Source organism: Hippocampus zosterae, chromosome 2, assembly GCF_025434085.1.
Source record: "Hippocampus zosterae strain Florida chromosome 2, ASM2543408v3, whole genome shotgun sequence".
NCBI classification, from domain to species: domain Eukaryota; kingdom Metazoa; phylum Chordata; class Actinopteri; order Syngnathiformes; family Syngnathidae; genus Hippocampus; species Hippocampus zosterae.
In genome coordinates this window covers 36,537,902-36,550,731 of record NC_067452.1, presented here as the reverse complement: position 1 = coordinate 36,550,731, position 12,830 = coordinate 36,537,902, and the positions used below count along the sequence as shown (strand labels likewise).

Sequence of the window (12,830 nt, the reverse complement as noted above, 5' to 3'; positions counted from 1 at the left end):
TTCCCAAACCCCTCATTAGAGTAACTGAAACAATAGCTGAAGAAACCATATTTCATGTATTCATTATATGGTTTTGCAGTAATAACTATTCTGTGGCCAGTAAACAAAAACGAGTTTGACACCCCTGCTTTAGATGAACACACAATTTTCTCTATTGCATAAGAACAATGTCAGCGAGCGAGAGCTGTACTGCAATGTTGACTTCATCCTCAAATATCTAAATGGGGAACTACCTCTGTCCTGTAAAGGTGGTTTGCCTACAAGAGGAGAGATATATACTGTACAGTAAAATACAAAGTACAATAACTTGCCAATTATGCAGTAAAACTGTTACCACTAAAGGAGGAGACACATGGACTCTATTTTTCAAGTTGAAGGCTTCAACACATGGCCAAATATCCGCAGGCTATAGAGACACGTGAGGACGACATGAAAACAGCCCATGTTGTTCACGAGTAAGAGTGCTCTCTCAACCGAGCGTCGCTGCGGCACTCATTAGCTGCACTCCTCTCGACAAAAAAGCAGACATGGTAGGATATGATTGAAGCGGTCCCGTATTCTTTGGCCAAAGACAGTATGCCGCTTCAAATTGCAGACAAGAAGGATTATAAACTCTTAATAAACGAAATCGAATATAGATAACAATTCTCCCTTAGACAATCTGAGGGAGAAAGCATTTTTCCATAACATATTTGCCTGCGATGTGCAAAGCATTTGCCAACAAATTGGCAGCTCCCGGATCATCGACCGGCATGTGGTAGAGCCGAACCTCTGAATCTTATAATCAGCCTGACGGGTCATTAAATATGCAGCAACTGGACACAACAAAACTCCTGACTTGAAACCAGCTATTTTTTCAAGTGTCGCACAGGGGAAAATATTGCAACTGGTTTAAAGCAACATGCCATTGAAATGTAATTGTCCTTCGTCCAAATAGGCTGTGTGTATCGAAATTAACAGTGCAAATATCAATGACATCTGATTCCCTGGAAAAAAAAAGTTTAAACTAAATAAAAATCAATACATATTCTCGCGTTCTCCTCAATGAAATGTACATGTAGCGCCTCTCCCAGACTTATTGGTACAACGGTACATCAGAATTAGAATCAGAATCAGAATCAGAATCATCTTTATTGGCCAAGTATGTAGAACACACAAGGAATTTGTCTCCGGTATAACACGCTGCACTAGTATCATCGTAAACAACAAAATCATTGAACCATTTTAGAGTAACCAGTAGTTTTGTAGTACCATTTTGTGGTGCAAGAAGAGTGACTACGTCAGTGACTGTTTAAGGAGTTAATGGCTAGAGGGAAGAAGCTGTTTAAGTGTCTACTGGATTTGGTGCGCATGGATCTGTAGCGTCTGTCTGAGGGGAGTGGCTGGAAAAGGTGGTTAGCAGGGTACGGGGGGATCCAGGAGGATTTTCCGTGCCCTTGTCTTGATTCTTGCAGTGTGCAAGTCCTCAAGAGTGGGTAGGGCGGTGCCAACGATTTTTTCCGCCGCCCTAACTGTCCGTTGAAGTCGGATTTTGGGGCATTTATGGACGGAATGATCAATATAGTCAGGTTAGGCTAGCATAGCAAATGGCAACATATGATGGCCACCGATGGCTTCGCTACGCCTGACTTTGAGAACGCGGCATTGGTCATCCATTCATGTACAAGACCGAGGGTACGCGGCTGTGTAGAGGCAAATATCAAGGATACATCAGAGCAAAAATAAGCACATTGAGTTGAGTTTCATGAGTAGAGGGAACAAGTGCAATAAATACAGCCATCTCTGCAGTGCGACCCCTGTCTCTCTGCTGTTTGTTTGGCGACGGAATCCCACCGTCGCAATTTATGACAGGTGCTAACGGCTAGCCATTGAAAACAGCATTTATGTCCATGAAGCATCTCCCAAACACCCACCAAACAGCTCTCCAAAGACTGCACTGCCACAGACTTATGTTTAATGCTGCCTGATGAGGCTTGTTGGTGAACTGGCCTCATGTGACAACAAGTTATATGCCATATACGCTACTGTGTAACTCATAGCATTCAGCCTTGTTTGGGGAAAAAATGTCATCTACCATTGTTACCAGTGTTTTCGGTAAATACAGTAAAGATGAAAGACGTCGGATTACTTGTTAAAGGCATTCGACGTAAATGACTACACACTACGATGTCAACAGTCCGAAAGAGTTGCCGTTCAAAATGATCACTTTTTAACAAGCCAGGTTTTCTCAAGTGTTGTTTTAGCCGGGTAAAATTGGTCAATTGCTGGTATAGCTAAAAATATGGTCAATGAGATTATGCTCAAAACTTGTTTGAAGTGAGGCTTTTACACGCCAACTAATTTATGTTCTTCACAAACAGCTCACCGTGGGAGCCAATTGAGAAAAATCCAACACATCCACTCGCCAAGCCTGAGCCTCAAAGAGCGGTACAAAACAAAGAGACTAATACTGTTTTCATGTAAACCCACAAGCGGTGCGTGTCACGCATCACATGCCAGCTTCCTCATTTCTCCAGACAGGGGCGCTCTGCGTGAGTACTTGTCCCAATCCCCCTCTATGACAAGCACAATGGCATATGTTGAAAGGTTCTTCCTGCTTGCATCTGCATGTCCAGATTTAAACATAATGAGCCGTAGCTCAATGATAAATGTAAAAAAAAAAAGATCTGCTATTATAATAGAGCTGGGTAAATCCATTATGACATTGGTGGGCAGCCTTTGAAAAAGATAAGCGATAGGCCACTAAATACACAACTAATCTGTATTACGACTGACGTGATAGTTATTTTATGTGCGATAAATTTCTTGAGGTAGATGCAGCTTTTTCAATCAATGTAATTACATGCCTTCGAGAGACTTCATAATTGCCGTTATAAATAAACTGGAAAAAATTGTATTGTCGTTTGATATTCCAAATAGGTTTAAAATCGTAGCCTGTTTTTTTAAATATTTTTATTTTGGAGAAGGTCCTCGGGAAGCTCCTTAAAGTACTCATTTTGAAGATAGCCACTTATATATCCTGGCAGGACAGTGTCACATGTCGTGATAATCGAGAGAATAATGCATTGTTGCAGAGCAAAATGCATTCAGCTGCTACCCCAAATGAAACCATTTTCTCCGACTGCTGTTTGAAAGTGTCGAGCTGCTGAAGTAACAATATTTTGTCGTACAATAGTCACGGGAAATGCAATGTGCTTGTTAGTGAGCTGAATGCTGCCTGCCATCATTTCCTCTATAAGCCATTTCAGGATTTTTCTTTTTTTTTTTTTGACAGTTCAAAGTTCAGTTTGAAATGGTGCAGGGGAGGAATGTAGCAAGAGGGAGCAGGAACAGTGAGCTTTTAGATGAAAAGCTGCAGGAGACAGGATGCAACTTCAACGTCTCAGTGAGGGAAGCAGTTCCTTTCACTGAGTCCTGCTAGCACACTCGCAGGAGCCATGTGCAGCATCAGATCAGACCTCACTTTCTCACCAAATACTGGAAAAGGGGCCAATTACTGTCTGTTCCTATTCAAATGGAAATATGTTTCTTTGATGTCCCTCCAGGATTGTCGAAGTGTTTCCCATTTACATTTCCACTCCAATAAAATTGTTGTCGTGGAAGTTACTTGACAGGAAATGTGCCGAGATCGTCACTAAACATGAATGGATCGCCTTTTTTTTTTTTTTGCATGTGCCTTGTTAGAAGAGGCAAAATGAGCAAGATCTTCCAAACCGTATTTCATGTTTTGGGTCAATTTATTGATGTTAGATTTGTACTACAACAACAAGCACCTACGAGGAAATTTGGAGCGCAAATGTATGTTTTCAGTAGCATACATACGCTGAATGAAAGCGTGGCTTCACTTCACCTCGGTGCAACTCTTTCAATAATATTACACTGTGCACGCAACCACGATCAAACACCTTCAGATGGATATGTGATGTCAAATTAAAGATCTTGCTCGCTCCGACCCGCTAAGGGTCGAATTTCACAGGCAAGTAAAAAAATGTCCTCAGACAAAAATGAAATCGCTCTAAGAAAGTATTAGTTTGCAACGCTTACATCGTGTGAACAGTGAATGAAGGTTCATAATATGAACCACGAATGAAGGTTACCGTAATCGTATAACGATACTGCTTTGGGCTGCAGCGTCTCCCACAAATGAACATTTACGGTGCACTGATATTTCATTTAATATATTGAATTTTATCGTTTAATAAAGGTTTTAAGTTGATGGAAAAAAATGTCATTATCAATGTTGTCTAAAATGAAATACTTTTACAGTAAAAAAAAGTAAGTATATTGCCCAGCCCTACGAAGTGCATCATGTTGATTTGACCCTCTAAATGGCATTAAAAGGACATTTGTTTAATTTGTATATTGAAATAAAATTAGCTAAATTCAGCCTTTTCTTTTTGGGTCCTTATTTCCAAAACTCTAAATAAATAAACAAATATCAATCAATATTAAATCCTTATTTTGTGATATAACTTTCAGACAGCCCTAATTTTTAGGTACTTTTGTACTCGGAACGTAATGGTTCATGGGGGGCTGGTTGGGTGTAACGCGGCCCATGTTCCTCGAAACAATTTAATGCAGTAATAAGCAACATACATATCTGTTATTCTCCTCCAGTCCAGTTGCCGGTACCAAAAAGACAACCCCAACGTTATTATCAGTCAGCGACGAGACTACTGCTAGCCATTTTTCCAGTCAGAATGAAGGATGTTCTGCTTGTGTGGTTCTTGAGCATGCTTTATTAAATTCATGGAGTCCGTGCTTGAAAGGAGATGGCCATTTTTTTTTCTTGCACTGAAGCACATCCAAAGAGAGACCTTCAATGTTAGGCTTAAAATTAAAGAAATAGTTTAATGCCAGAAATCCACGAAGAACTGGCTGAGAAGGATACGCGCTACTGGGCACAAGTAGCTGGGTAGGAAAAAAAAAAAAGTGCCGACGTGTATATCATGTCAATCACATGCAAGATATTTTCCTTGGCAATATGGATTACTAGCTGGTTCGCCGCCCTCCGGGCGGCTCATCAGCTAGTTCCTGCGGAAGGCTGGTATGGTGGGCCTTCGGCCCACAAAAGTGTTGTTGCTTGGTTCAACTTTTTGTTCATCTTCATTGCTTATCGCGAAAATAAAGAGATGTTTAGCTCTACTAAATAACTAACAATTTCATTGCAATGCTTGTGGGTAGACAACATTTTTTCGCTAAGATGCCCGCGCGATCGTAGTGAGCCACTGCCTGAGCGGCGCAGTGGCGGTGCGCAGCGGCACAGTGAAGTAGGTACGTTTTGAAAAGGGACAGACGGTAGGACAGACCGCGTGCGGGACGACGCGCAATATATATATAGATTGTGAAATCTGTGTGGGTCACAAATATGAGTCCAAATAATGTTTGTGGCATGTTTCACTTTTTGTATGGTTTACCAGTAGTGAAACGGTACCAGGGAAGTAAAAAGCAATGAAGTAATAGCTGACAGGTAAACAACTTGAAATGTGTTTGCTTTGCATTAATTATCACAATGCTGTAATGCAACTCACTATGATCAAATACAAACATACATTTTGAAAACACTTTAGAAGCCATTTTTGTCTCGGCGCACATTTTAGTTACCGTTTCCCTTGGAGGGCCATTATGACTGCAACCATATAAAGAAGTCAAAAATAATGTCATATAGCATGAGTGATCTGAGTGTTCCACTCACTTTTACATGCACAATAAATACATTTCTGCATTTTATAATAGCAATCTTTTGAGAGCTGGAGTCCCAAACTGCTCTTTTGTGTTTTACAACAGTATGTAACCGTATTTACAATTGAATGAATGAATACGCGCTCATTCCATCACCAAAATGCAGTGAGCAGCTACATAGAGTGCTCTGGCGTCGACGAATGGAGTCAATCGGGAATACGTGCTCAAAATGTCCACCAGCCTATTTGAAAAAGCTAATTGCCAGTTAAGTTAGAGCACTGTGGCAATTATTTATCACGTTAACTCATTCCTTTAAGCAGACGTGCAAATTGCAGGCAGTAAAACGGCTTGATCGACTGCATATGTTTGTCCAGGAAGCGTCTGTAAATACCCGACCCAACACATGTCCCATATCTGCCGCTTTAATATGTATTCCAGCTCCGACACTTCCGTCATTTATATCTTTCTATTCGTGCTAGACCCACCTGACATATGGTTGCTTTTTCTTCCACCCTCCATGTACGGATATTTGGAAATAATGGTATCATCTCATTTTTTATGGCTAAAATACACAGCTTGGCATTGATACCAGTCCAACACTACCATCTTTACCCTTCCCTTATAGCGAAAAGAAAAACTGTTCCAATAAAAATGTTTGGAAGATATCATCCAGGTTGTTTTGATTTTATGAAAAATTGAAAAAATACCAGGATATAAACTGTATATCACGTATCGCCATTCAGACAAAAAAAAAATTGTGAAATATGGCTTTAGAGCCATACTGCCCAGCCTGAGTAGATACTTTATTGATCTTGTTGGAAATTCTGCAGTACCAAGCTTACTTCACCATGTGCTTTATCTCCCGCTGCCACAACAAAACAAATCTGTCAACAAAATTTTCATTTTGGAAAGCCGTTTTGAAAGGGGTTTTTTTTTTTCAATTAATCAAAGAGTTCCATGCCTCATATCTTAGAGCGTGACAAACGTATGTGTGTGTGTTTGTGTGTGAATGTGTGTTTGTGTGTGTCAACAGCTGTTTAAATGGTAATGTGAAATAAAACTGAATGAGTCATACTCACGGAAAATATATCCATAGCTACAGACCTTGCTCAAAATAACCAAGTACTGTACTAGCCCAGAGCAAAAACTCTCTGTGGGGTAGTAAATGACCTTAACTAAATTTAGACGATAATCCCCTACCATCCAAAATATGAAGTGGTACTCTAAATGTGCCACAGAACAGGGCGATTAGCAGCAATTTAATCTGACTTTTCTTTTTGGTATTTATTTAATAATGGTGTTTTTTTTCCACTTTTCCTGCATTTCTCTACATGCTATGTTTTGTTTCATCCTCCCTATTTTGAGTACGGTGACATCATCACAAGTGAGTCAATAAAGGAGATGCCCAAGGAGAAAATTTGTTGCAGAACGTAGGATTAAGAACAAATGTATCTTAAAAAAAAAAAAGGAAAAGGAAATAGAATTCAACCTCAGTATTTATAGACTACAAAAAGCCTGGCAACACAAACAAACCAAAAAAAAACAACTACATTGCCGGAGGAATGTTATTTTTCTCAGCGATCAATTCTGATTTACATCGAGCACACTTAAAGCCACCATTTAGATGTGCATCCATCCCGGTGGATTACATGAGAATAACTTACAATAAAGTTGCTGACATACGGGTCTCGGACAATCCGAACTGCGGTCAGGCTTGGAGCTCAGTTCAATTAAAGACTTGGAGAGATGATGAGACCAGACTCAAGTTCAATCCCCCTGTGATTACTGACGGCAAATGAGTTCTGCCTACAGCGCTTTAGAGTCAAATGTGGATAAAACATGATATGTAAACAAAGTACAATGTCAACAACCTCTACCTATTTTTTCTCTGAAGATGCATGGGCATGCAATTAAAGATGCATTTATTTATACGGGTGTGTCCTCGGGCTGTCAGTACTCCCTCTGGGATAAAAAAAAATGAATTCTAAAAAACAGTCAGTGTTTTCCATTTCTTTTGTATGCATTGTCTGCATATAGTGCGTGCAGAGGAGAAACTTTGTGTGTCTGGGGGGGGGGGGGGGGGGGGGGGCGTCAACAAGGCACGGTGAGAAGCACTTGGGTTTAAGGTACCAGTGAGGTGCGCCCAGTCCAGGGTTTTCCATCCACACCCACCCCGTCGCCCAAAATCAGTCGGAATAGGCTCCAGCACCCCCCGCGACCTGAATTAGGTGGTCTCGAAGACTGATCGATGGATAGCATGCAATCAATGAACATAAATGAACGGGGTCTTAATTAAATGCAAAATCCAGCACTTACCCGCGTATGCCCGAGTGGATGATGATTGTCGAGTTTTATCCCTCCTCGCATATCCATGTTGTGCCGCGCATCTCTTTTCAGCCTGGCAGCAGCAGCAGCGGCAACAGCAGCGGCAGAGTGTGCAAACAAACTCTTCTCACGCTTCTTCTTTTTCCTGATTCTCGGGAACGCAACGAACGCTCGTTTCCCTTCGTCTTCTAATTTTGCTTTCTGCTCTGCTCGCTCCACGCACCGGCACTGGTGAAGCCACCGGACTCGTCCGACGTGACGTGCCGGAGCCCAGCAGTGATCGTTGGAGGTTGGTTCCTCCACTGCTCTCTCACAGCGCACGTCTCGAGTGTTTGACATGTGTTGGGGGGTGGGCTCGCTCGCCGTCTGACGTCGGGCACCAGTGCCCGAGCGCGTGTTGTGGGGGACGACTGTCACTTCCTGGACGCGCGCGCGTGCGGAAAGCAGAGTAGGAATTCGTGTTGCGTTTTTTACGCCGTTTGTGTGTACACAATTCATTTCTCTCCCCTAGGCCGAGCCTTAAATCCTTTTACCTCAGATAACAAACTACGTGAAGTTTCTAGAGAGGGGTTCTACTATTAATATATTATTCATTATTTAAAAACCAGGGCGGCCGGTAGTTAGCACGTCGGCTTCACAGTGCAGAGGTACCGGGTTCGATTCCAGCTCCGGCCTCCCTGTGTGGAGTTTGCATGTTCTCCCCGGGCCTGCGTGGGTTTTCTCCGGGTGCTCCGGTTTCCTCCCACATTCCAAAAACATGCATGGCAGGCTGATTGAACACTCTAAATTGTCCCTAGTTATGAGTGTGAGTGCGATTGGTTGTTTGTTTCTGTGTGCCCTGCGATTGGCTGGCAACCGATTCAGGGTGTCCCCCGCCTACTGCCCGAAGACAGCTGGGATAGGCTCCAGCACCCCCCGCGACCCTGGTGAGGATCAAGCGGCTCGGAAGATGACATTTAAATACCAACAATGTAGGTCAGGGTTTCAAAGTTCTAGTTCAGGGGTGCCAGGCTCATTTTAGTCGCAGGCCAATTTGGAGTCTTCCCACGGAGGGCCACGGTGAACCCACAAAATTATTACTTGTACACAACAAATGAATTGATGAATAGTTTTGAAATCAGTCAATTATAATAGTTTGTTCAATCATTGTTCAAGTGAGTGTAAACAGTGTCACAAATTATTGCAGTCAATGTCACTTGCATATGACAATTTAACATTTCGGTACAGATTTGAGAGGGTTGACAAACATGATTTGCTTTCGCGGGTTACATAAAATGACCTGGTGGACCGGATCTGGACCCTGGGCCTTGAGTTTGACATCTATGTTCTAGTTGCTCTAAGGAAGCAGGTTGTAACGATTAAACCACAGAATGTGGTTCAAACAAGGGAGCCTGCGTCACCGGTGTCATGCGGAGTACAGGAAGGAGAAAAATATTCATTCATTCATTCATTTTCCGGGGGGGCTGGAGCCTATCCATATAGGCGGGGCACACCCTGAACCGGTTGCCAGCCAGCCAATCGCAGGGCACACAGAGACGAAGAACCATCCACGCTCACACTCACACCTAAAGACAATTTTTAAGAGTGTTTACACAGCCTGCCATGCATGTTTTTGGAATGCGGGAGGAAACCAGAGTACCCGGAGAAAACCCACGCAGGCCCGGGGAGAACATGCAAACTCCACATAAGGAGGCCGGAGCTGGAATCGAACCAGGTACTTCGGCTCTGTGAGGCCGACACGCTAACCTCTGGGCCACCGAGCCGCCGAGAAAAATCTTAATTAAATTCATTTCATTTAAACTTTAATTCAGTGGTCGGTCATCAATATTGCCATTTTTTTTAACCCAATAAAATAACGCCATACTGAAAAGTTCTTGTTTGAATTTTAAAAACGGTGTCAAGCGGCAGCTGCTGCTTTACACATCTCAACAGGAAATAAAATACAGCTGTGTCTGAAATTTTTTTTAACATGCCTATTAGTTGAGATGAGTCATGCCAGGCACTTAATTCCAAATTTGAACAAATCTTTCCAGACTAGCAACCTGTTATGTTTGAGTAGACAGAACTCTTTTTATGTGCCATACCCTCTGGCCCATAATTCATCCATGATGAGTGGGATTTAAGAGAATCAACTTTTGCTCCAGCCAACGGGAGATGGGAATTATAGAAGAAATTAATTAATGCCCTGCTGAGCCTTCGAAAGAAGAAAGGGAGGGGGGGGGGGGGAGACCATTTGGATTAACCTACCAAATGAGTACAACATTCCTTAAGCAGCTAAGCGCACAGCAAATGATGGCACACCGAGGAACATTTGATAGGTGTGTATCCTGAAGTCAGGAGAACATTCATTCATTCATTCATCTTCCGAGCCGCTTGATCCTCACTAGGGTCGCGGGGGGTGCTGGAGCCTATCCCAGCTGTCTTCGGGCAGTAGGCGGGGGACACCCTGAATCGGTTGCCAGCCAATCGCAGGGCACACAGAAACGAACAACCATTCGCACTCACACTCACACCTAGGGACAATTTAGAGCGTTCAATCAGCCTACCATGCATGTTTTTGGAATGTGGGAGGAAACCGGAGCACCCGGAGAAAACCCACGCAGGCCCGGGGAGAACATGCAAACTCCACACAGGGAGGCCGGAGCTGGAATCGAACCCGGTACCTCTGCACTGTGAAGCCGACGTGCTAACCACTGGACTACCGGGCCGCCCCTCAGGAGAACATGTCGCTCAAAAGATGTTTAACACGAGGCTACGTGACCCTTTTAAATGATGCACATAACCAGCCCACACTGGTGTTTTGAATTATTTTTTTTTCAATCATCTGAGTTTGATGCTAACCGCTAAGGCCACACGACAACAGAACTGAACAGCACTTGTGTAAAATGTGCCTGATCCTCATTGCTTACGCCAAACAAGCATCTGACTCTTCTTTTGCGCCTGACTGTTTTTGGATTCGGGCACCTCCGCTGGGACACTCACAATCACTCCGTCAAAATGTGAAGAAGCGTTATGTTCAGCCAGTGAGTCTTGTTGCTTCGTGCGAAAAGCGAATAGTCGGGAGTCAGAGTGCGCCAAAGATGAAGAGGAAGCGATGCTTATTACCGCACAGGAAGAGCGACACCTTTTTGTCGGCGGCGGAGTTTGTGTTTGTGTGGGGCAGTATTTTCAACGCTGGGGGGGAACCTCGTTATTCCATGCTGGGGAGATATTGGAAAGACATCCTCTAATTATTTTCTACCTTTGTACGAATCATCACAGCACCTGTGAGTTAAAAGAGTCTTCGCTGCCGGGCTGGAGATGGGAGGGTGACCACCTGACGCTCACCTCTCCCATCCTATTGTGATAAAAGCGAATATATACATTAAGCCACATGTAGACACGGTCAAGCGTTTGATTCTCCTTCGCTGGATTCCGTATAAAAGGCGCAGCCGGATAAAGTCTGTCTCTTCTTTGACGGCTCTGATGTGCTAATATTGCGGGATCCTGTGTGAGCGAGGCCGCTCATTCAAACAGCGTTCGTACAAGACGAGTCAGGAGAACTCATCTCTCCGCCAGACCTTTGCTTTCTGCCTTTTGATTGACAACAAGCTGCGATAAATCTGTCAGGGGTGTCTTATATCAAACCAATCTTGGTGAGAACAACGTGGTGTTGTTGGAGAAGGATCCACAGCGATGCCGTCGAGTGGCACTGACATGAAATGCGCACAGATTTTGGCAGCTTGAGACGTGTACGACTGCTTGTACTTCTTGTAATGTGTACATGCTTGAATGCTTGAAACAAAGGGTTTCAGGGAGCAGATGTGTTGAACACAAAACAAAAACAAAACAAACCACCACGCCTCCCACAAAAAAAAAGGAAAAAGTCACAATGCCAGGCTTTATTGTGACTTTGGCACGTGCCAGCAGCCCGAAGTCATTATGGCCGATAAGAATGTCCTTGTGCAAAGTAACAGCAACTTTCTGCTGAATGCGGGACTTTGAATAGGGCCAGATGCCTTCTTAAATTATGCACAAAAAGTACTTAAAGCTGCAGTTATAGCAGGAATGGAAATATGTGCCACCGCCATATATCAAGCCTGACCTCTACAAGAAAAAAAAGTGAATTTTATTTTTGTGATATTTGGCATTTAGGATAGTATATGTGTGGCTTATTTCCAAAGAATAAAACAGGTATGTCATCAAACGCAACAGAAGCTTGTCAAAGCCGTGTCATTCGCTTTCAAAATAAAATAAAATAAAAACCTGACCCCAAATTGACAGCCCGCAAAATCACTCAACGATGAAGAACTTGTTGTGCTATCGCCATACTTCCGTCGGGCGGTTCAGTTCCACGAAACGACAACATTCCATCAGAGCTCAGCGTTGAGGAGAAACGCCCTCTCAATGGCGCGACGCCATAGCCACGGAACAACCGACGTGTGACAATGCCCCAAATTCAACAATGATGTAAACATTCGTTCATTCGTTTTCCGAGCCGCTTGATCCTCACTAGGGTGCTGGAGCCTATCCCAGCTGTCTTCGGGCAGTAGGCGGGGTACACCCTGAATCGGTTGCCAGCCAATCACAGGGCACACAACCATCCACGCTCACACTCACATCTAGGGACAATTTTAGAGTGTTCAATCAGCCTGCCATGCATGTTTTTGGAATGTGGGAGGAAACCGGAGCACCCGGAGAAAACTCATACAGGCCCGGGGAGAACATGCAAACTCCACACAGGGAGGCCGGCACTGGAATCGAACCCGGTACCTCTGCACTGTGAAGCCGACGTGCTAACCACTGTCTACCGGGCCGCCTATGATGTAAACAACTAACACATT

At 43.5% G+C, this 12,830-nt stretch overlaps 1 protein-coding gene across 2 annotated transcripts in view; it reads right to left on the bottom strand.

The window, feature by feature from the left end:
* Positions 1-8,391, bottom strand: part of cntn3a.1 (contactin 3a, tandem duplicate 1) — an 89,279-nt gene extending 80,888 nt beyond the window's left edge. Inside the window, exon 1 of one of the 2 annotated variants that reach the window (XM_052050954.1) lies at positions 7,999-8,391. The gene's annotated coding sequence lies outside the window, so the exon portion shown is untranslated. The remainder of the gene's footprint in view (positions 1-7,998) is intronic. The other variant, XM_052050945.1, reaches the window with a different exon arrangement.
* Positions 8,392-12,830: the final 4,439 nt, after the last annotated feature.